The sequence below is a fragment of the Carlito syrichta genome, unplaced genomic scaffold, assembly GCF_000164805.1.
Source record: "Carlito syrichta isolate Samal-C Ts95f unplaced genomic scaffold, Tarsius_syrichta-2.0.1 Scaffold314028, whole genome shotgun sequence".
Classification (NCBI taxonomy): Eukaryota; Metazoa; Chordata; class Mammalia; order Primates; family Tarsiidae; genus Carlito; species Carlito syrichta.
In genome coordinates this window covers 916,009-941,921 of record NW_007258124.1, presented here as the reverse complement: position 1 = coordinate 941,921, position 25,913 = coordinate 916,009, and the positions used below count along the sequence as shown (strand labels likewise).

General features: G+C 36.1%; 1 protein-coding gene across 1 annotated transcript in view; it reads right to left on the bottom strand.

The window, feature by feature from the left end:
• BRIP1 (BRCA1 interacting protein C-terminal helicase 1) overlaps positions 1-25,913 on the bottom strand; it is a 182,016-nt gene that overhangs the window by 141,591 nt on the left and 14,512 nt on the right. The gene's annotated exons all lie outside the window — the stretch shown is intronic.

Genomic DNA, 25,913 nt, shown 5'->3' with positions numbered 1-25,913 from the left:
GTCAGGGGAATAACACAGATTTGAAAAACAGGTCAATTGACCTGATCAGCATCCCCATCTCTCTCTTCCACAACCTAGTACAGAAAGCAGATACCAGATGCCTTTTCTCCAGGAAAAAAAAAGGAAAGAAAGAAGGAAAGAAAAAGAAGTATTTCATAAAGCTAAAGCTTCTACATTGGATTCAAGCTTATTTGTTGTCTTCGCTGAGCAAAGTTCTCATTCTAACTTCTAAAGAACCCACTGCTTCATAGCCAGTTCTCTGCCCAACTGAAATAAGGCCTTTGCCCTCACCATGCCTTAATACCTAGCAACAAAGCATTCAGCAATTATGTAATGTTCAGTTAATTCAAAAGCTTAAAAAGCCTGTATCAGCGATCTAACCCTTCTGGCCTTAAATATAAACTGACATTAAGGATGATCAGCATATGAGAAAACCAACAGTGTAAAAGAGAATGACCAAAATAAAACAAATGAAAATTTACTCTGGAGGAAACCCATATAATTTAGAGATCATTTTAAAAATCAAGTAAACTCTCATTGCTATATTCCAGAAAATAGTACATCCTTTGAAAAAGGAACAATTATAGAAAGAGCTCTTTGAGACTAAAAATCTAATTGCTGAAAATAATGGAGTGGCTGAAATTATTTTTAAAAAATAACAACAGAGAATTTCTTTAAGTTGAAGAAGTCTCTTGAATCTTCAATATAATAAAAACCACTAAGTCACTAACATAGAGAATAAAAAAGATTCTTACCTAAACATCCTGTCATAGGAGAGTATAAACATAAATTAAAGAACAGCCATTCAAGAGAATGCAAGGTAGTCATTTAAAATGACATAGGAGACTATTAAATGTCATGAAAGTATACTCGATCCATTATTATGAAGAGCGACTACTGGACATTATTTGCCTCCTGAGTGGATGCACAGAGCACCACTGATGTGTTATTACTGATTACCACAACAAAATGGGAATAGAAGACTTTTAAAAGTGATACCATGAGGATGCAACCAATCAAATCCTGAATATGGAAAACTCTACAGGACAAATAATGCAGTTTTATTAACAAATAAATAGCTTCTCTCTTAAGTGAAATACCATGCATGTACCTATCTTCTTTGGATTCTGCTTTCTAAAAAGCCAACTCTAAACTGACATTTTTGAAACAAAGACAATTTATTTGGGTATTAGACAAATTAAAGAATTTGCCAGGTGCAGTGGCTCATGCCTGTAGTCCTAACACTTTGAGAGGCTAAGGCAGTAGGATTGCTTGAGCCCAGAAGTTCAAGACCAGCCTGGGCAACACACCGAAAGCCTGTAGTCCCAGCAACTCAGGAGGCTGATGCAGAAGGATTGATTGCCTGAGCCCAGGAGATGGAGGCTGCAGTGAGCCATGATCATGCCACTGCACTCCACCTGCACAACAGAGTAACATTCCAACTAAAAAAAAGAAAAGATTTAAAGAATTAGACAATTGAAGAATTATTAATTTTTTAAGCTCTGATAATACTATGCTTAGAATGTCATTGCTATGTTTTTAAAAAGTCTTTATCTATTAAAAAGTAAACATTAAATTGTTTATGGGTGAACAGGTATGATGTATGATACTTGCTTTAAAATACTGCAGTCTCTCATGTTTCTTCCACCCATCCCTCACCTACCTTCCTACCCCTCAAAATGGCAAAGGGCAAATAAGACAAGTAGGGAAGATAAAATGGCAAAATATTGATAATTGTTAAAGCTGAGTGGTAGGAAAAAAGGGTTCATTAATCTGTCCTCTCTCTGACTGTGGATGAGATTTACTTAATGAAAGTTTTTAAAAATAAGGACAGCTTCCAAATTCCAACATTAATCCTAACCCAGACCTAAATAAACTTTTTCTTACCAAAAATAGTGAGAGTAAATTTCACTATATTTAAATAATGAATTCTAAATATAATAGCAAACACATGTATGCACACATGCTACAAGCTACCTGCACAAGTGCACACGCGTGGGCACACACACACACACACACACACACACACACACACACACACACAACTTAAAAGTCAAGAATGAAAGGATAATTCAGAATTAAGACCTCTATACAATTTAACATAATTTTAAAAATCACATTAATCTCCATAGTTTAATATTCATTCCTGATGAAAACACTGACTAAAATAGGAATAAAATGACTATTTTATGCTTACTAGGAAGCATTCCCATTAAGTTCTCAAACAAAGCAAGGATGATTATACTTCCTGGTGTGCTAAGGATAATTCCAGGCATATATCTGTAATATCTTTTGTTTCAGATTAATTACTAATAATGCTCCCCCCATCTTCATCCTCAAAAGTGTTATGATTTGGACAATAAATTATATGGTCATTCTATTTCCATCATTATGTAACTTTTCCCCCCTGGAGATATTACGCTGGGTATGGTGGCTCACACCTGTAATCCCAGCACTTTGGGAGGCAAAGGTGAGAGGACTGCCTGAGCCTAGGGTTTGAGACAAGCCTGGACAACCTGGCGAGACCTCATGTCTACAATAAGTCAAAAAATTAGTCAGGCATGGTAGTGCATGCCTGTAGTCTCAGCTACTTGTAAGGCTAAGGTGGAAGGATCACCTGAGCCCAGCAGTTCGAGGCTGTGGTAGCTGTGAGCATGCCACTGCATTCCAGCCTGGGTGACAGAATGGAATGAGACTCTAACTGAAAAATAAATAAATAAAATAAATCTGGAGATATTATATAAAATTGCAAAGAATGTAAACTGATCACTATTTGCAGAAGATACGACTGTACCCTTGAAAAACCTAAGGAAGTTTATTAAAACTATTATAAACAAGAGTTCAGTAATATGGCTCAGTAAAAAATGGATACACAGAAATTAATAATTTTCATATATAAAAACATAATCAGAAATGTAATAGAAGAAAAAAGTACCAATTACATAGAAATAAAAGATAGGCCAGGTTCAGTGGCTCAGCCTATAATCCCAGCATTTTGGGAGGAAGAAGTGAGTGGATTGCCTGAGGCCACAGGTTGGAGACCTGCCCCGGCAATTTGGTGAGATCTCGTCTCTACAATAAATAAATAAATAAACTAGCCAGACATGGTAGCATGAGCCTGTAGTTCCAGCTACTTGGAAGGCTGAGGTGGAAAAATCGCCGGAGCCCAGCAGGTCAACACTGGAGTGGCTGTGAGCATGCGACTGCACTCCAGCCTGGGAGACCGAGTGAGACTCCGACTCAAAAAAAAAAGATAGATTACTTAGGAATCAAACTAAAATAAATTTTAAAAGTTATTATGAAAACTTTATCCGGGCTCGGTGGCTCAGCCTGTAAACCCACGTTTTGGGAGGCTGAGGTGAGTGAATTGACTGAGTCCGCGGGTTCGAGACCTGCCTGGGCAACTTGGTGAGACCTCATCTCCACAATAAATAAAAAAATCAGCCGAGCGTGGTAAGGTGTGCCTGTAATTCCGGCTACTCGGAAGGCTGAAGCGTTAGGATCCCTGGAGCCCGGCAGGTCAAGGCTGCAGTGGCCGGGAGCGGCCACTGCACTCCAATCTGGGCGACAGAGTGAGACTCCAACTCAAAAAAAAAAAAAAAGAAAACTTTAGATGCTACTGAAGGAAATAAAAAAGAACAAGCAAATAGAAATGTATAGCATGGTCTTAAATAGGAAGAAAACATCATCAATGTAGGACTTCTGCTTCTAGTCACATATAGCCCTCCCAGAAAAACTACTAACAAACTGGACAAAATACACGAAATGATAGGTTTCAGACACTGGAAAATGAAAACACAGAACTGTGAGCCTGGAGAGAAAAAATCAAAAAGGTGATACTTATCTTCCTTCTACAGATAAAAACAGAGTAACTGAAAAGAAAAATCTACTAGATGAAATTAACATCAAATTTTTAAATAGTAGAAGTGGCTTGGCACAGCAGCTCCATGCCTGTAATCCCAGTGCTTTTAGGAGGCCAAAAGAAGTATCATTTAAGGCCAAGAGTTCAAGATCAGCCTGGGCAACATAGCAAGATCCCATTTCTACAAAAAAAAAAATTTTTTTTATTAGCCAGGCATGGAGGTGCACATCTATAGTCCTACCTACTCAGGCTGAGACAGGAGGATCACTTGAGCCCATGAGTTTGAGGTTACAGCGAGCTATGATCACACCACTGCCCTCCAGCCTGGGCAACAAAGTGAGACGCTGTCTTTAAAAAAAAGAAGAAGGAAAAGAAAAGAATAAAAAGAAAAAACAAATAGAAGAAAAGGTTGGGGAACTTAGAGACACAGCAATAGAAGCTATGCAAAATGAAGCACAGAGAGAAAAAAAGTACTTAAAAATGAAAATATACTTAGTGACTCAAACTATCAAGCTATCTAATATACATAATTGAGAGAAAAATGGGTACTGAAAATATATTTTTAAATGGCTCAAATTTTTCACAATTTGATGAAAATTATAAACACATAGATCCAAAAAGCACAATGAACCCCAAGCACAATAAATACATAGATACACACACCTCTTAGTTGAATTCTTAAAAAGCAAAGACAAAGATAAAATGTTTAAAGTAGCCATAGACTACCCCTTAGAAACTATGCAAGATAATCCAATAACAAAACATCTTTTAAGTGCTGAAAGAAAATGTCAACTTAAAATTCAGTAAAAACGTCTCAAAACTAAATGTGACAATCTCTATCGGCAGTCCAACATTTCTTGCAGAAATGGAAAAATTCATCCTTAAAATCATATCGATCCTCAAGATACCCTGAATAGCCAAAACTATCTTGAAAAAGAACAAAACTGGAGGTCTCACATTTCATGATTTTGAAACTTACTACACAGCTATGGTATTCCAAACAATGTGGTATCTGGCATAAGGACAGAAGTAGACATCAGTGGAACAGAATAGAAATCCCAGAAGTAAGCTTCACATATATGGTCAAATCTTTTTTTTTTTCTTCTTTTTTGAGTTGGGATCTCATTCTGTTGCTCAGGCTGGAGTGCAGTGCCATGACCACAGCTCATCTCAGCCTCGACTTCCCAGGTGTAGGCGATCCTCTCACCTCAGCCTCCTAAGTAGGTGGGACTACAGGCGCACGCCACCACACCCAGCTAATTTTCTTGATTTTTTTTGTAGAAATGGGGTCTTGCTATGTTGCCCAAGCTGGTCTTGAACTCCTGCACTCAAGTGATCCTCTCACTTCAGTCTCTCAAAGTGCTAGGATTACAGGCATGAACCACCATGCCCAGCCCAAATAATTTTCAACCAGAGTACCAAGACTATTCAATGAAGAAAGGACAGTCTTTTTAACAAATAGTGCTGGGAAACTTGGATATTCACATGCAAAGAATTAAGTTGGATCCTTACCTTGTAACATATGTAAAAATTAACTCAACATGGATCAAAGATATAGATATAAAACTATAAAACTTCACCAAAAGCACAGGCAATAAAAAATAAAAATAAAAAACTTTTCTGTATCCTAGGGCACTATCAACAGAGTAAAGAGGCAACTGCAGAATGGGAGAAAATATTTACAAATCATACATCTGATAGGGGGTTAGTATTCAGAATATGTAAGTAATTCCTACAATTTGACATTAACAACAATGCAGTTAAAAAAAAAGGGGGGGCTTCAATAAACATTTTTCTAAAGAATACATACAAATGGTTAATAAGCACAAGAAAAGATGCTCAATATCACTAATAATTAGGAAAAGGCAAATTAAAAACATAATAAGATACCATTTCACATCTATAGAGATAGCTACTATTTAAAAAACAAAACAAAAATAGAAAATAACACGTTTGGCAAGGTGGTGGAGAAATTGGAACCCCTATGCACTGTTGGTGGAATGTAAAATGGTATAGGCACTATGAAAAACTTTTTGGTGGTTCCTCAAAAAATTAAATATAGCTGGGCACAGTGGCTCATGCCTGTAATCCCAGCAATTTGGGAGGCTGAGGTGGGAGGATGGTTTGAGCCCAGGAGTTCAAGGTTGTGATGAGCTGTGATCACATCATTGAATTCCAGTCTGGGTGACAGAGTGACTCTGACTCAAAAAAAGAAAAAAATTAAATGTAGAATTATCATATGACCTAGCAATTCAATTCCACTCATAGGCATATCCCCAAAAGAAGTGAAAGCAGAAACTTGAACAAATATGTGTATACCAGTGTTCACAGCAGCATTATTCACAATAGCCAAAAGGCAGAAATAACCAAATGTCCACAGACAGAAGACTGAATAAACAAAATGTGGTATATCCATACAGTAAAATATTATTCAGCCATAAAAGGAAATGACAATTAGCATATGCTACTAGGTAGAAGAACCTAGAAAACAAGCTAAGTAAAATACGCCTGACACAAAAGGACAAATATTGCAGGATTCCACTTATATAAGGTTCCTAGAGTAGTCAAATTCATAGAGACAAAAAGGAGAGTGGTATTTTCCATGGGCTGGGAAAGGGGGAAATATACAGCTATTATTTCACCAGTCCGAAAAAAATGGAAAAGTTCTGGCATTGGATGGTAGTAATGGATACACAACAACATGAATATATATAATACCAGTAAACTTTTACTTAGAAATGGCTAAAATGATACATTTTATATTATAAATATTTTACCATAATAAAAAAAATGGGCCAGGCGTGGTGGCTCAAGCCTGTAATCTCAGCACTTTGGGAGGCCAAGGTGAGGGAATTGCCTGAGTCCACGGGTTCAAAACAAGCCTGGGCAACTTGGTGAGACCTCGTCTCTACAATAAATCAAAAAATTAGCCGGATGAGGTAGAATGCATCTATGTTCCGGCTACTTGCAAGGCTGAGGTGGAAGGATCACTTGAGCCCAGCAGGTTGTTGCTGGGGTGGCCATGAGCATACCACTGCACTCCAGCCTGGGCGACAGAATGAGACTCCAACTCAAAAAAAAAAAAAAAAAAAAAAAAAAGATGGTGACACAAAAAAATTTTGCCAGGAGGCCTGCACTACAAATGTTAAATGACTCTTCAAGTTGAAGGAAAAATTATACAATATAGAAACTCAGATCCCCACAAGAAATGAAGGGGGTTTCCCAGAATTGGGGAAGAGGAAGTTTAGGGAAGAAATAATTTTCCTTATTTGTGGACTGATTTAAAATATGGTTAATGATTTAAAGCAAAAACAAATAAACAAAAAACCACTATGAGGATTACAGTATATGTAGAAGTAAAATCTATGATAAAACTAGCACAAAAGATGGGAGGGTAGACATGGAAGTATATTGGTAGAAAGTCCTTACACATTATATATAAGGTGAAAGAATATTTGAAGATACACTGTAATAAGATTAACATGCAAATTATAAGCCCTAAAGCAACTCCTCAAAAATAAAACTAAGAGTTATAGGTCAGAAGACAAGGGTAAAGATAAATCAGAATTCTAAAACATGTTCCATTAATTCAAAAAGGCAAAAAAGAGAAAAAAGGAATAAAAAACAGTTGAAACAAATACAAAATAAATAGTAACCACACTGATAATTACATTAAATGTAAATGGTATAAATATGTCAACTAAAAGGCAGAGGTTTTCAGATTGAATAAGATTCAACTATCTACAAAGAACTGACTTTAAGTGTAAAGGCACACATAAGTTAAAGTAAAAGAATGAAAAAGGTATACTATGGAAATATTAATCATAAGAAATCTGGAGTGGCTACATTAATATTTGACAAAGTAGATTTCAGAAATAAGGCATTTCATGACAGTTAAGTTAATTAATCAAGAACACATAATAATCCTAAATACACATACAGCTAATAACAGAGCTTGAAGAACCAAAAACCAATCAGAAACAAAAACTGATAGAATTGAAAAAGAAGGCAAATCTACAATTATAGAACCTTTATCACTATTCTGTAATTTATTTATAAGTAGACAAAAAAATCAGCAAATGTATAGAACACCTGAGCAACATAATCAACAAACTTGACCTAATTGACATTTATAAATGAATACCCATACTTTCCAATAACTCAGAGTATTAACCAAGACATATCACCAAATTTTAAAAAATTGGAATCATATAGAATATATTGTCTAAGCACACAAACTTAAATTAAAATTCAGTAAACTAAGCAAACACACCCATTTAGTATTTACTTAAACTTCTAAATAAATCTTGGATCAGAGAAGAAATCACAAGAAATTAGAAAAAAAGTAACACAACATCAAAATTTGTGGGATACAAATAAAGCAGTGCTTAGAGAGAAATGTATTGCTTTCAATGGTGTTTTATTTAGGGAGATAAAAGGTCCAAAATCAAGTATCTAAATTTCAACCTTAAGAAGCTAGCAAAAGAACAAATAATATCCAAAGAAAGTAAAACAAAGGAAGTAAAAATAATGCTGCTAAGAACATTGGTGTACAAGTATCTAAGTGGTCTGCTTTCAAATCTTTTGGGTTTAAGCCTAGAAATTTAATTGCTAGATCATATTATAATTCTATATTTAACTTTTTGAAGAATCAAGAACAAGATTTTTCAGTTGAAAATAAGGAAAGGGGTCAGGTGCACTGGCTCACACCTGCAATCCCGGCACTTTAGGAGGCCAAGGTAAGAGGATCGCTTGAGCCCAGGAGTTTGAGACCAGCCTGGGCAACATAGCAAGACCCTGTCTCTAAAACAAAACAGAAACATGGAAAGAAAATTAGAATGAGTCCTATGGTACTGGACTGAAATTGAATTTATTGATATAAACTCATAATTTTCAGTATACAGACAGATACAGAAAAACTATAGCTATAAATGTATATATCTGTGAGTGTAGATTTGTGTATGTATTCATGTATTTATACATAAATATATTCCCTAGCTCTGCTGAAAGGGCCCAGAGTAGCAACTCCAACAACAATAAGCAAAGCTAACTCCTGGAATTCAACATTTAAAAATAATTTTTCACTAAAAGGAACCAGAGTCTCTTGGATTCAGAAATGGCTGAATCCAAGACAGGACAGGGAAAAGATAAGGTGAGCCTGCAATATCATCTGGTGTCAGAAAATAAGGAAGTGTTCCAAGGATGAAAGATATAGATCAGAAGGATATGTAAGCAACTTAATTAGACTTCCACCTGAGTATCGAAACAAATTATAAACTAATAGATTAAAATCCACTGAATAAAATGAGAAATCATAAGTCCATAAAGATATAAACTTTTGATGACATGTTGTTATATTTATATAGTTTCAGAGCTCTTCTCCATAAAATCCTCTTTAATTATAAAAGCAAAAATAAAACTGTAAAGTTATCTTTTTTATCTAGCAGACACCACATTAATCAAGTTATCAAAGTGATTGATAGTAGTGACAGAAAATGAAATTATGTGCCACCTCATAATATTCAATGAATAGAGGGCAGTATCACTTTGGTAACATTACTGTCAAAGATAAATAACCTCAATCTAATTATGAGAAAATTCAAATTAAGAGACATTCTAGAGAGGCTGTAATATTCTGAAGTGTCAAGATCATGAAAGTCAAGGAAAGACTGAGCAAGTGCTCCAGACTGAAGAAGGTGGTAAAAAGACAACTAAGTGCAATGCATGGTTCTGAACTGGATTCTTTAGCTATAAAGACGTTATAGAGACAACTGCCAAATATGAACTAGTTCTGAGTATGAGATGGCAAAAATGAATCAATTTTAACTTCCTGATTCCTATAGTTATGCTGTGATTATGTAGAAAAATGTCTTCCCCTGTAGAAAATAGACACTAGAGTATTTCAGGGTAATAGCCTATCAGGTCAACAACTCATTCTCAAATGGTTTAAAGGGAAAAAAAAGATATTTGCATTATACTTCCAATTTTTCTATAATTTTGTTACTGTCAAAATTTTTAAAAGCTAAAATAAACAAAAGATAAATCTACTGAGCAATTGGTCAGTTAACAAAGCCCGTGAGCTCAGGCAATCCACTTGCCTTGGCCTCCCAAAGTTTTGGGATTACAGGCTGAGCCACCGAGCCTGGCCAACAAAGTAATTTTCTAAGGTAAAGTTACCTTTCCATACCTAGTTCCCTAAGTGAAAACCTTCTATATGACAGTTGAAGATTCTGCTGTCACTAAATATGCACATGTCAGTTGAATTGCTATACCTGTGTTTCATTAAGTATACCTATATATACTTAGAAAACTTTTTAAAAATGGCTGAATTTCGTCAACTTTCTCTGAAACATTCACCAAGTTCACTCAACATAATAAAAGAGATTTGAAATTTTTGAGAATTACTCTATTTCTACTATAGAGAACACTACTATATTTTCTACAAGTTCTCAAAAAATCATAATTTTTAGGGCTGAAGGAAACTCATTCAAGTAATGACTCATCTATTCTATCATCCTGCCCATAGGTAAATTTGCAGATAAGACAAGAGATTCACACTAACCCCACTAACTTCTGGCCTCACTCACCAAGATTAAAAATAGCATAGAACAGGGGTTGGCAAATATTTTCACTTAAGGGCCAGAGTTAAATATTTTAGGTTTTGTGAGCCATATGATTTGTCACAACTACTCAATTCTACTGTTGTGGCACCAAAGTCCCACAGACAATATGTAAGTGAATGTAAAATGTATTTTTTTTTTTAAATTTACTAATAAAAACAGGCAACCGGCTATATTTGGTCCATGGGTCATAGTTTGCAAGTTACTGGCATAGAAAAACAGATTACATCAAAAAGTATGCATCAAAATAGACCTGTTAAATTTTGAAAGCCTTTAAAAGGTTGGATGCAGTGGCTCACACCTATAATCCCAGCACCTTAGAAAGCCAAGGTGGGAGGATCACTTGAGCCCAGGAGTTCAAAACCAGACTGTGCAACATAGCAAGACTCTGTCTCTACAAAAAATTTTAAAAACTAGCTGGGCATGGTGACACATTCCTGTAGTTCTAGCTACTTAAGAGGCTGAGGTGGAAAGATGGTCTGAGTCCAGGAGGTCGAGGCTGCAGTGAGCCGAGGTTGTACCACTGCACTCCAGCCTGTGTGACTAAGACCCTGACTCAAAAAAAAAAAAAATTTTATTATGACCATGATATAATAGGTGAAAAGTAAAAGCAATACATTATAACTCTAATTTTGTGGGGGGGGAGTATATATGTAATATATACTAATAAAAATGGACACAAGTTCTACCTATCTTTGTATAGAAGCCCCTTTGCAAGGTTACTTTGTAGCTCTTCCCACCAAGATGTGACCTCTACCCATTGGATCTGGATTTGGTCATGTGACTTGCTTTTGGTGACCGCAACATTAGCAAACCTAACACAAGCAGAGACTCAGAAGGTATTTATTTGTACATTTGTTTGGGCTTGTTCTGTTGCTGCTCTTGGAAGCCTGGTGCCACCATATAAATAAACCAGAGTTAGCCTGCTAGATGATGAGAGATTCCTACTTCATAGTTCCAGCCGACTGCCAGTCAACTCCTTGAAGCAGAGATGCCTTGCAGCTGACCTACAGTTGACCATAGACGCATGAGTGGGCCAGCTGAGATCAGCAGAAGAAATGCCCATCTGAACCCAGCCTAAATTGCTGACCCTCAGAAGAGTAAGCAAAATAAACAGTTGGTTCGTTACAGAGTAATGGATAACGAATTATGTATGTGTCTGTGTGTCTGGGCACATGTGTAAGAATATACAGCAGGCAAAATATCAGGGAGTGATACTGAGGGAATAGTTGAACTAGGATTAATGCTAATAATTTAGGTGGTTTTCAACTTTTCTAGACATAGATAAATGCTTTTGTATTCAGAAAAAAATGTTAGTTAAAAATATAAAATTCAGCCGGGCCCAGTGGTTCAAGCCTGTAATCCCAGTACTTTGGGAGGTGGATGCGAGAGGATTGCCTGAGCCCAGGATTCAAGACCAGCCTGGGCAACTTGGTGAGACCTCGTCTCTACAATAAATCAAAAAATTATTTAGCATGCACCCATAGTTCCAGCTATGTGTAAGGCTGAAGCATAATGATCACCTAAGCCCAGCAGGTCGAGGCTGCAGTAGCTGTAAGCATGCCACTGCACTCCAGCCTGGGTGACAGTGAGACTCCAACTTAAAATATATATATAACTATTTTATATATATATATATATATATATATACATATATATATATAAAATTCATTCAACATAAAAGTATTTTTCATTATTTCCAATAAATATTCAGTGTCTAAATATATGGACATTTTTGACAGGATGTATTAGAATGAATTGAGAGACTTTAAGTTGAAAATATTTACAAGTATATAGGAAACTAAGCAGATGGCAAGGCACTATTAGCACCCCCCAAAAAAAATCGTGGTTTGGGGAAAGGATTATAATCAGTTTTAAATTATATTTGCAGAATTATAATAATGTAAACACAATACTGAAAGGCTAAGAGGAAGAAGTAAATGAGAAGAGTAGAAAAGATAGTAGGAAGGTAACAAAGTATCTAGAACCAAAATTTCAAGAGAAAAACAGAATAAGCGTGTTATTTTTTTTAAAAAAAGATAAATATTAGAATAAATAGGTAAAATGATTAAAAACTATTAACTTCAGATAGTGGCAACTGGTAAAGAAAAGAACTAGAGCAGAAATCTACTGCTTTTTTGTCTGAAGCCAAGTGGAACCCTTACTATATTCATATATGTACCTTAAAAAAAAATAGGCCGGGCTTGGTGGCTCAGTCTGTAATCCCAGCACTTTGGGAGGCCAAGGCGAGTGGATTGCCTGAACCCGTGGGTTCGAGACCCGCCCAGGCAACTTGGCAAGACCTCGTCTCTACAATAAATCAAAAATTAGCCGGGTGTGGTAGCGCGTGCCTGTAGTTCCAGCTACTTGGAAGGCTGAGGCGGAAGGATCACAAGGAACCCAGTAGGTCGAGGCTGCGGTGGCCAGGAGTACGCCACTACACTCCAGTCTGGGTGACAGTGAGACTCCAACTCAAAAAAAAAAAAAAGAAAACAAATGTAAAGAGGAAAAAAAGGCCAGGAACCAATCCAAGTATATAAAACAATTTAGTATAGGTCAATGGTAAAGCTTTAAAACAGGAAAAATTATCCTTTTTTTTGGAGTTAGAGTCTCACTCTGTCACCCAAGCTGGAGTGCAGTGGCATGCTCATGGCCACCACAGCCTCAACTTGCAGGGCTCAGGCGGTCCTTCCACTTCAGCCTTCCAAGTAGCTGGAACTACAGGTGTGCACCACCACACCTAGCTAATTTTTCTTGATTTTTTGTAGAGATAAGGTCTCACCAAGTTGCCCAGGCTGGTCTCAGGCAATCCTCTCACCTCAGCCTCCCAAAGTGCTGGGATTACAGGCTTGAGTCACCAGGTTCGGTGAAATATCATTATTTAAGTGATACTGGGTCAACTGATCATATACTTGGGAAAACATACAATTAGAGCCTGACCGATTATATATTAAGATAAATTCTACTAATAAGAGAGGTAAAAATAAGACCAGGCACAGTGGCTCATGACTATAATACCAGCACTCTGAGAAGTCGAGGCAAGAAGCTTGAACCCAGGAGTTCAAGACTAGCCTGGGCAACATAAATGAGACCTCATCTTAACAACAACAAAAAATTACCAGAGCATGGTGGTGCACCCCTGTAATCCTAGCTACTCTGGAGGCTGAGTCAGAAGGATTGCCTGAGCTCAGCAGGTCAAGGCTATGGTGAGCCATGATTTTGCCACTACACTCCAGCCTGGACAACAAAGTGAGACCCTGATTCAAAACAAATTAAGAAAGTAAAACTAAAACTATTAAAGAACTACAAAAATGTCTTCGTTAATTTATAGGAAAGGTTACAAAAAGATTCTCATGAAAGTGGCCATGTTGTTTATTTCTGGGAGGCAGAAAGGGGGATAGGATTAATAGAAGGGAGAACATTTTAATTTTTACTCTGTACTGATTTACACTGTTGTTAAAGATTTTTCAAAGAATGTGTATTACTCTCATATTTTTTAAAATTGAGTTTTAATTCTTTTGGTTCTTTAGTAAATAAAGTATATAAAATGTTTAAGGCTAATTTAATCTCTTCTCAACTGTAAATTGACAGTTTAAAAAAAGGTGTTTTAATCCCAGACATATTGAATAATAAAACCTATTTTCCTTCACATATTACTTTTGTTTTTCCTCACCAGCTAACAAAAAAGTTTTTCTCCTTTCCCTCATTTGTAATCCATAAAACTCTCTATTCACTCAATTTTAGAACTCGGCCTAAATCATGGGGTTCCACTATTTACTTACAATACGACCATGGTCAAATCACCTAATATTTTTTGAGCCTCAACATTATTACCTATGAGACTAATAACTGCTCTATTTTCTTCACAGTGCTGGTGTAAAGATCAAATGAAAGAATATATAAATTATTTAGAGTAAGTATATATTCCTAAAAACTAGCATATCATTACTATCAACTCTTAAGAAATATAGATTATTTTTACTTGTCTGGTATATAATAGGTTTCAAAAATGTTGCTGCCTTGAATAAATCATACTTCAACTAATTGTAATATTTAAAAAAAAATTTTTTTTTTGAGTCAGGGTCTCTCACTCTGTTGCCCAAGCTGGAGTGCAGTGACACAATCACAGCTCACAGTGCTTCAAATTCCTGTGCTCAAACGAATCTTCCAGATAATTTTTGATTTTTTGTACAGACAAGGTCTTGCTATGTTGCCTAGGATGGTCTCGAACTCCTCCTACCTCAGTCTCCAAAATGCTAGAGACAGGCGTGAGCCAGTGTCGAGTTTAATTGTAATATTATTTAACAACTTGTTCCTACAGTAGTGACAGAAATCAAAAGTTATTTCTAATCTTTTGTTATATTAAGTGCCAATTAACCACCTGTTCTCTGAAATAATTGTTTAGTCTTTTATTTTTGTATACTAATACATTAAAAAAACCAAAAACAGAATGTACTGCAAAGAAAAAAAATAATTTTAAAACCTGCATTGTCACCTGTATTTAACAATACTGTCATAACCTCTTTAACATAAGAATCTGAGTAAAGGTTGTAAGCTACAAGAAATAATGGTGAATCATACATTTCCTTAAGTGTGGCTATTTTTTCCATTCATTTACTCAACAAATATATGAGTGTCTACAAGGTACTAGTGAAAAAAGAGATATCACATTTGCCCTATGGACAGCCTGCTAAGGAGATAAACAAAACAAAAACAGTTAAACCTACAAATAAATATATAATTATAAACTTTGGTGAGCATTGTAAAGAACAGGGTGCTGAGAACACTAAAAAAGAGCTAATCTTGAATAAATTACCAAACATGGCACTGAATATAATATGACCTGTGATGGTATAAAAATGAACTTTCATCCAAAGGTCATCTGAGAGCTTATTCAGACACAGAATAGTGAAGTGGTTGAGAGGACCAACTACAAAGCCAGACTGCTTGGGTTTTAATCCAGTTTCTATTCATCAGCTTTGTGATATGAACAAGTTACTTAATGCTCCATGTCTTTATTTCCTCATGCAGAGTTGATAAAAATATTAATACCTTCCCCATAGGGTTGCTATAAAGATTGAGTTCAATTCTTTTATTTTAAAAACTGTCAAACAAAAGTTAGAAGAACCTGACAGGAAGCATTAACGCACAATAACTTGTATTTGCCAACTGAATTAAAATTAAAGTGCTTAGAAGAGTGTCTGGCATATAATAAGCATCAATATTACCAAATACATGCAGTTATGCTAAATAGCTATTTTATTTTTGTTCCTTTGTCCTTCACATGTGAGCTAAATTGCTATTTTAAATAAAAGTAAATTATGAGAAAATGACTTGTAAAACATTTTTCAGAAAATCTGGTCATTTTCCTCTGTGATCCTAAAGATTTTTTTTTGTTTGTTTTTTTGAGTAGGAGTCTCACCCTGTTGCCCGGGCTGGAGTGCAGTGGCATGCTCATGGCCACCGCAGCCTTGACCTGCTGGGTTCTGGTGATCTTTCTGCCTCAGCCACCCAAGTTGCTGAAACTACAGGCGAGTACCACCACACCTAGCTAATTTTTTTACTTATTGTAGAGATAAGGTTTTGTCAAGTTGCCCAGACTGGTCTCAAACCCCTGGACTCAGGAAATCCTCTCACCTCCACCTCCCAAAGTACTGGGATTATAGTCCTGAGCAACCACTGGTGGAGAATATTTTAAACATTAAAAAAAAAAAAAAGACAACTCAATACCCATTAAATTACCAGCAGCATTCTTCACAGATCTGGAAATGACAATACAGAAATTCATATGGAAAATACACGACCATAAACAGCCAAAACAATCCTCAGCAAAAACCAGACCAGGTATCACACGCCCAGACTTTAAGCTTCGTTTTAAAGCTACAATAATCAAAACAGCCTGGTAAATAGGATAGAGATTCCAGAAGCAAAACCTGTTTTTCAACCAACTCATGTTCGACAAAGCCTCCACCACCAACCACTAGGGGAGAGGAGAACCTGTTCAGTAAATGGTGCTGGGAAAACTGGCTGACCATTTGCAGAAGATTAAAACAAGACCCCTACCTATCACCACACACAAAAATCAACTCTAAATGTATCAAAGACCTAAATGTAAAACCTCAAACCGTAAGAACTTTAGAAAATGCAGGAGACACCCTTGTAGAAATTGGAACAGGCAACCAATTCCTGATCGAAATCCCAAGTGCCCATGCCATAAGAGATAAGGTAGACAAGTGGGACCTCATCAAACTGACAAGCTTCTGCAAAGCCAAAGAAACCATCGAGAGAGTGGGGAGACAGCCCCAGACTGGGAAATAAATATTTGCCAACTGTATATCTGACAAAGGCCTAACATCTAGAATCTACAACGAACTCAAATGTGCCAAAAAGAAAAAACAAATAGCCTCATTACAAAGTGGGCAAAAGATATGAATAGACAATTCCCAAAAGAAGACATAAGAGCAGCCAAGAAATATATGAGAATGCTCAGACTCACTAGTCATCAAAGAAATGCAAATTAAAACCACACTGAGATTCTACCTAACTCCTGTCAGGATGGTCATCATCAATAACTCAAAAAACAACAGATGCTGGAGAGGATGAGGCAAAAAGGGAACACTTCTACACTGTTGGTGGGAGTGTAGACTAGTACAACCTTTGTGGAAGACACTGTGGCAATTCCTAAAAGATCTAAAATTCCATACGACCCTACAATCCCCCTACTGGGAATATACCCAGAGGAACTCAAATCACTCTATGAAAAAGATACCTGCACACACATGTTTATTGCAGTATTATTCACAATAGCAAAAACATGGGACCAACCATGCTGCCCATCAAAAGAGGACTGGATTTTTAAAATGTGGTCCATATACATGGTGGAATATTACACAGTCATAAAGAACAAAATTATGAACTTCACAACAACTTGGATGGACTTAAGAGTCTATAATACTGAGTGATGTATCACAAAGAACCAAGTATCACATGTTCTCACTCATAAGCGGACCTTGAACAACTATTGTAATACTATAGGAAAGGAATATGATAGTAGTGGGAAACTGCCAGGGGACAGCAGGGGCAGGATTGGCAGCAGTGGGAAACTGCCAGAGGAAGTGGGGGACACACCTCATCAACAAGGGTACCTGCATAATAAACGTTTGTATACCTAACCCTGAATTGCACCCCACATATTTAAAATTAAAAATTAAAAAAAAGGAACTCCCAGACACAGTGATGTCAATGAAACTGCAAGTTCTTAATACAGAAAGGAAGAGGAAGAGGAAATTTACTGTAGGTAAAAATGACTCTTCCATTATATAAAAAAATGAAAATATACCATTTTACCCTCCACCAAACTGGCAAAAATTAAGATGTATTACAATACCAAGCATTAAAGAGTACCCAGAATTCTCATACACTGTGAGAGAGAGAAAACAATTTAACAAAAAGAAAAGAAAAAACACAGAGAAGATAGACAAACGGATGGACACATGAGAAGTGAGAGACAGAGAAAGGAAGAAGGGGGAGGTGGAGGGAGGATGGAAAGGTAAAAATGAAAAAAAAAGAAAAGAAATGAAATGAAAAGGAAACGAAAAGAACAGAACAGAACAGAAAGGAAGAGTTGAGTACCAGCAGAAGAAAAAGGAAAAAAACAGCCTAAGGTCTCTCAAGCATTAACAATTTGTAAAAAGGTCAACAGCGCTCTCTGCTGGACCCAAGTGTCCTCTACACATCAGGCCAAGTAATGAATTAAAATAATGTTATCGCTACATTAAACCAAATATAACTACTTTTATTAAAGTATATAGAGAAAATTAGCACTTATTTAATGAATAAATAAAAAGCAAGTATAAACACAAAAATGTGTCCATAAAAATACTTTGGCTCACACCTGTAATTACAGCACTTTGGGAGGCCAAGGCAGGAGGATCTCCTGGGCCCAGGAGTCCAAGAACAGCCTGGGCAAATAAAGTGAGATCTCATCTCTACAAAAAAAATCAAAAAACTAGCCAGGCCAGGCTTGGTGGCTCATGTCTGTAATCCCAGCACTTGGGAGGTCAAGGTGAGAGGACTGCTTGATCCCAGAGGTTCGAGACCAGACTGTATCAACATAACAAGACCTAATCTCTACGAAAAATAAAAAAAATTAGCTATACTTGTGGCATGCACCTGTAGCCCCAATTACTCAAGAGGATAAGGCAGAAGAATTGCCTGAGCCCAGAAAGTTAAGGCTGCAATGAGCCATGATTGTGCCACTGTATTCCATCCTGGGTGACAGAGTAAGACCCCAACTCACAATCAATCAGTTAATCAATCAATCAATCAATCAATAAAAGAATGTCTTTTCCATTGTGGAGATTTACTAAAAGAATAGGCAGAATATAAATAAGTCTAGAAAAAATGATTATAAATGATAAAATATGCAATATGTTAGCATTCTATTCCAAAAAGCAAAGTTTTTCTTAACTATGTTTTGATTATATGGATACAGATGCTTTACTAGATCTTTGGCATATGAATTATCAATATTAGAAAGTGAATCTATGCCATGTGCAGTGGCTCAGATCTGTAATCCCAGCACTTTGGGAGGTCAAGTCTTGCTTGCTTGAGCCCAGGAGCTAATAGGCAACATAGTGTGACCTCCTCTCTACAAAAAATCAAAAAATTAGCTGGGCATGATGGCACACACCTATACTTCCAGCTACTTTGGAGGCTAAGGCGGAAGGATCGCCTAAGCCCAGGAGGTAGAGGCTGCAGTGAGCCATGGTCATGTTACTGCACTCCAGCCTGAGTGCAGTAAGACCCTGACAGTGAGACCCTGACTTAAAAAAAAAAAAAAAAGTAAAATGTAAGCAAAGGAATGAGCAGGGGACATTGGAAGATTATTCATCTAAGAGAAAATATTAACACTACTTTCTGACTTGAAAAGAGAGTAAGGACATCAGAGATAATAGAAAAATAGAGATATTTAATTCTCCAATTCACAGGTTTAGTTTATTGGAGAATAAACTAAATTATTTTAATATAATCTAAGAAAATTTTAAAGAAAAGCCTAAAAAATGTAATGTCAATTCCGGGAAAAACAGAAATCACTAAACCAATTTATCATTTAATTTATGGAGAAAAGTTTGTCAAAAATAATACAACTGCAGACTTGAAAACTATCAAGATTCTAACATTAATACCTTTGTAGGCATAAGAGAATTACACCCTCACTATATAAATCCCAATAGCTATTTTTAATATAAAAAAACACTGTACTTCTTAATATTATGTAACTAGATGATAGGACACTAAAAGCTCAGACTTCACCACTATACAATATATGCTTGTAAGAAATCTGCATTTGTACTCCCTAAATAAATAAATAAAATTTTTTTCTTAATAAAGAAAAAAAAAGATAGGAATAGTATCCTTAAAGTGTAAAGGTGTTAGAGCTAAATAAGATATAAAGTATCACTGAATCTCTTTTTCCTTCCACATGAAGCGGTTTTAAAAAAAATGATACTTGCCCAAGACAATCAATTTACCTTATTCAAGATTATTATAAGGTCTAGACCAAAATACAATAGATAAAATGTGAAGTATATGATCTAGAAACATAAGAAAAGTTCCAAAATATGGACTGCATTTTTTTCAATTACTTTATCTAAAAGTTTTGGTGATCAATGAATTTCAAAAGCTGCTGTATAATAAATATTAAAACTTATGGAATATATATGACACTATATCTTTTTATTCTATTTCTTTATGAAATCACCTATTCCAAAATCTCCAGAATATTTTTGTGATTTATAAGTCACTTTGCAAAGACTAAGAAATGTTATACCAGAAAACAAAGTTAAGTTCATACAAGGAAAAATATACTCCTGACACCCAAAGATCCCATTCTTTAAACAATTTACCTCTACTCATAGCCCCATATTCTTTCTTATATTATGCCCATGGAGATGATTCTTACACTCTGAAAAACTAGATGTATTATTTAATGCTAAAAATCCATGAGAAATTCACTAACATACAAAAAGCAAAACCTTCATATTCACTAGAACTATACATTTTGAAATGATTATATTTCTATTATAACTGCTTATCCTAGTTTTATGTTAGGAAGAAAAATAAAATTGTATTTATGGATTTTACCCCCTAACCATTCAGAAAGTACATAAAAGTACTTTACATATATATATATTCATGCTTTTCATTATAGGTTACCAAAAAAAGACAAAATTTTTTTTTTTTTTTTTTTTGAGTTGGAGTCTCACTCTGTCACCCAGACTGGAGTGCAGTGGCCACTCCCGGCCACTGCAGCCTCGACCTGCTGGGCTCTGGCGATCTTTCCGCCTCAGCCTTCTGAGTAGCCGGAATTACAGGCGCGCGATACCACGCCTGGCTAATTTCTTGATTTATTGTAGAGATGAGGTCTCGCCTGCCCAGGTGGGTCTCGAACCCGCGGACTCAGGCAATCCACTCTCCTCAGCCTCCCAAAGGCGCGGGATTACAGGCTGAGCCACCGAGCCCGGCTTATAAAGACAAATATTAAAGCTCAACCATATGTTCTCTTGCATGGCAAAAGAGTTTTGATATCTGTTAAATTTACTTTATGCATGTTTAATTAGTATGACATATATCACTATGTCTTCTTACAAACAAAAGTTTTGTGTTATACTAGTGAAATTTGTTACCATTTGAGTTACTAGATTTAACTGGGATATTGAGTTTGTTCAATAAATTTCAAACTTATATTTTCAAAGACCAATGCCTTTAATGTTATGAGTAATAAATCACCCACTTATAAAAAATTATTCCATTTCTAAAGAAATGTTATACTACCTAAAACCAAGGAAGATGTGTAATTTCCAGTTTGAAAATAAAACCAATATCAAGATATAGATATATACAGTTATAGTTATATTTTGCCAATGAGCAGATCATAGTATATTATCAACATATGTCAACATAAACCAAAAGAAGAAATCAGCCAGAGCACTTGGCTTAAAATTAGGGTACTGAATCAAGAGCATAATACCTTATGGTCAAGTGGTCTAGACTCAACAGATATCAAAAGAAATTTTTACTTAGTTCTAAATCTAACTCCTCAAAATTTACAATGTTGGTATTATCAGTAATAACATCATATAATGCCTTTTAGCAGCATTTAAAGATAAGAATTACATACTTCCCAAAGCAGTCTACAGATTCAATGCAATCTCTACTAAAATACCAAAGTCTGCAGTGAGCTATGATCGTGCCACTATCATCCAGCCTGGGTTACACAGTGAGATTTGACTTAAAAAAAAACAAAACAAAAACACCAGTGACATTCTTCACAGAAATTTAAAAAATAAAATTCAAATGGAACTCCAGAAGATCCTGGACTGCCAAAGCAAAAAGAATAAAGCTGGAAGCACCACCACACTGCCTCACTTCACAATATACTACAAAGCTATAGTAACCAAAACAGCATGGAACTGACATTAAAAATAATAATAATACACAGACCAATGGAACAGAACAGAGAACCCAGAAATAAATCCAAGTATTTACAGCCATCTGATTTTCAAGATAGGCACCAAGAATGCATACTGGGGAAAGGACAACCTCTTTATTAAATGTTGTGGAAACACTGGATATCCACAAGCAGGAGAATGAAACTAGACTCCTATCTCTCCCCATCTACAAAAATCAACTCAAAATGAATTAATGATTTAAACATAAGTCCTGACACTATAAAACGACTGAAAGGAAACAGGGAAAAAGCTTCAAGGCCTTGGTTTAGACAAAGATTTTATGGTTAGGACTTCAAAAATACAGGCATCAAAACCAAAAATAGACAAATGGGACTATATGAAACTAGGAAGTTTCTAAACAGCAAAAGAAACACCAGAGTGAAGAGAAAACCTGTAGAATGGGAGAAAATATTTGCAAACTAGTCATCCGACAAGGGACTAATATCCAGAATATACAAGGAACTCAAACAACTCAACAGCAAAAAAACCCCAAATAATATGATTTGAAAATGAGCAAAGGATCTGAATAAACATTTCTCAAAAGAAGGCATACAAATGGCCAACAAGTATATGAAAAAAATGTTCAACATCACTAATCATGAGGGAAATGTAAATCAGAACCACAATGCAAAATCATCTCACCCCAGTTAGAATGGCTTATCATCAAAAAGACAAAAATTTAACAAATATTAGCAAGGATTTGGAAAAAAAGGAACTCATACACTGTTGGTGGAATGCAAATGAGTATAGTACATGCAAGCAGAAAATAGAACAATGGTTGCCAGGGGTGAGGAGGTAGGGGATTTGGGGAAATGTTGTTCAAAGTATAAAAAGTTACAGTTATATAGGATGAATCAAGTCTAGAGATTTGACTCATCACATGATATGACTATAGTTAATAGATGATGAGTATAGTTAATAATATAGATGATGACTATAGTTAATGATGATGACTACAGTTAATAATACTGGACTGAATACTGGAAATTTACCAAGAGTATATTTCAGATGTTCTCATCACACACAAAAAATGTTAACTATGTAGGTTAATAGACATATTAATTAGTTTAACTGTAGCAATATATCACTATGCATATGCATATTAAAACAGCACACTATATGCCTATAATATATACAATTTTTGTTTTTTAAAAATCAGGCAGGCCAGGTGTGGTGGTTCACGCCTATAATCCCAGCACTTTGGGAGACCTAAGTGAGAGGACTGCCTGAGCCCATGGGTTCAGGACTAGCCTGGGCAACTTGGTGAGACCTCATCTCTACAATAAATCAAAAAATTAGCCAGGTGTGGTGATGCATGCCTGTAGTTCCAGCTACTTGGAAGGCTGAGGCAGAGGGATCACCTGAGCCCTGCAGGTCAAGGCTCGGTGGCCGGGAGCGTTAACACTGCACTTCAGCCTGGGAAACAGAGTGAGACTCCAACACACACACACACACACACACACACACACACAAAATCAGGCAGCCTGAGTCCAAGGTCTAGTCTCCTAATCAATAAAAGCAAAACAAAAAAATCCTAATGTATATATATATATATTTCTTTTTTTAAAATAGAAATGGGATCTCGCTAGGTTAACCACGCTGGTCTCAAACTCCTGGGCTCAAGTGATCCTCCCACTTCAGTCTCCCAAAGTGCTGGGATTATAGGCATGAATCACACTTGGCCAAAAAAAAAATCTATCTTGAATAATCACAGCTTACTCCATACTTGATTCTTTATCTTTGAACTCCTCTGTATTTATTTCCTTACTTTGATATTAGAACCCTGCTTAGATGGCTCCAGGACTTCAGAAAGGCTTTATTCATTCATTCATTCGTTTGTTCGTTCATTCATTCTTTATTTATTTATTGACGTGAGGTCTCAGTCTGTCACTCAAGCTGTAGTGCAATGACACCATCACAGCTTACCACTGTCTTAGCCTCCTGGGCTCAGGCAATCCTTCCACCTCAGCCTCCTGAGTTGCTGGAACTACAGGAACACACACCATCATACCCTGTTAATGTTTTGATTTTTGTAGAGATGAGGTCTTACTATGTTCCCTAGACTGGTTTTGAACCTCCTGTCTTGGTCTCCCAAAGTGCAAAGAGTCAATGCAGTTAGTCTCAAAAAGGCATTTTAGAGAAAATGTATAAAAAAGTAAATAGAGCATTTGCCAGAACATCAGACTGCCTAGGCAGGATTGACCTCTACTACTTACCAGCTTTGTGATCTTAAGGAAGTTACTTACTTCTGAGAGTTTCCTTCTCTGGAAAGAGGAACAATAGTACCTTGCCTCATGGTTGTAGTAAAAATTCAGTAAGATTCTGCAAACAAGTATCTGTTGGACAACTAATGTGTACCACAGGTGTTCTAGACACCAGAGATATACATGAAAAAGCCTGACATTATATTCCAAAAGGACAAATAGATAATAATCAATTCACATAATACTAACCTTATAAAGAAAATAAGGTACTGTGAAAGAAAATGAACAAGAAAACATTGGCAGAGCCCACCACAGAGCTTATGTTATAATGGTCCTGATGATTACTGACAATTTAACAATAGAAGCTTCTCAACTATAAGGTTTCCATGAAGATCACCAACAAAATGCAAATTAAATCTATAGTAACTGAAAACAAATCTGAGGTTGCCTGGGAATAGGCGAACAGAGCAGTTTAAGGTTCCTTGTTCTATCTTGTACTCAGGATGCATTTTTTTCCAGTTATCATTTTGCAATATCAAATGTACTGGTCATTTAGATAATATTTAGTTCACTGAGTTTTACTGATATTACAAATGTTGACACACTATACAATAATGTGTACAATATCACTATACAACATTAAAAAGTCAGATTCTATAATATCCACTATAAATTTCATCAGCAATATTTGTCAGTATCAGAAAACTGCCAAACTCACAATGATATATATAAACTATACAAAATTTTGATTTTCATTTGAAAGCTCAAATTTTATCAGGCTCACATTTATTATCAAGAATTACCATAGTTAGTACATCATTCATTTTTTTCATTTTGTTAAAATGATATTCCATGAAAAAAGTGATTAGTTCAGCTCGCAATCCAGACTATCCCACAAGTGCTTTTTCTCAAGACATCCATTCTACTTCTATATGTAAGTATTTTATGAGTGCTATTCACATCTTCACATGGAATGTTAAAAATCTAAAGGGCTAAGATTTAATAATATTAGTAATTTTTACTGCTTAATCAAGGACATTCTTTAAAAAAAAAAGTTTTAAAACAGTTTATTAGAGAAAGAAGAGAGAAAAGAAACAGAGACATATCAGAGTTGGCATGGGTAAAAGAAACCACCATCAAGAACATCTGTACATAAAATTGGCTTTTTTTCACAGTCAGCCAGGTTGGAGTGCAGTGGCACACTCATGGTCACCACAGCCTTGACCTGCTGGGCTCAGGTGATCCTTCTGCCTCAGACTTCCAAGTAAATGTAACCACAGGTGCACACCACCATGGCTAGTTTTTTGATTTACTGTAGAAACGAGGTCTTGCCAAGTTGTCCCCAGGGCTCAGGCAATCCTCTCACCTCTACCACCTAAAGTGCTGGGATTACAGGTGTGAGTCACCATATCCTGCCACAAATAATATCTTAATATTACTATGCAAATACTTTTGATCTCATAGACTTCTTGGGAAAAAAAATCTTAAGAACCTCTGGAGCTCCCTGGACTACTTCTTAAGAACTGCTGCCCTAAAGACACTGAAAGAACTTTGGGGATTGAAGTTCACAAACATTAGAACATAGAACAGAAAAAAGAACGATCAGATCTCTTTCTAGTTCCATTATCTCATATTATAAATGAGGAACTCGTGGGTTCGAGACCCGCCTGGGCAGCGAGACCTCATCTCTACAATAAATCAAAAAATTAGCCGG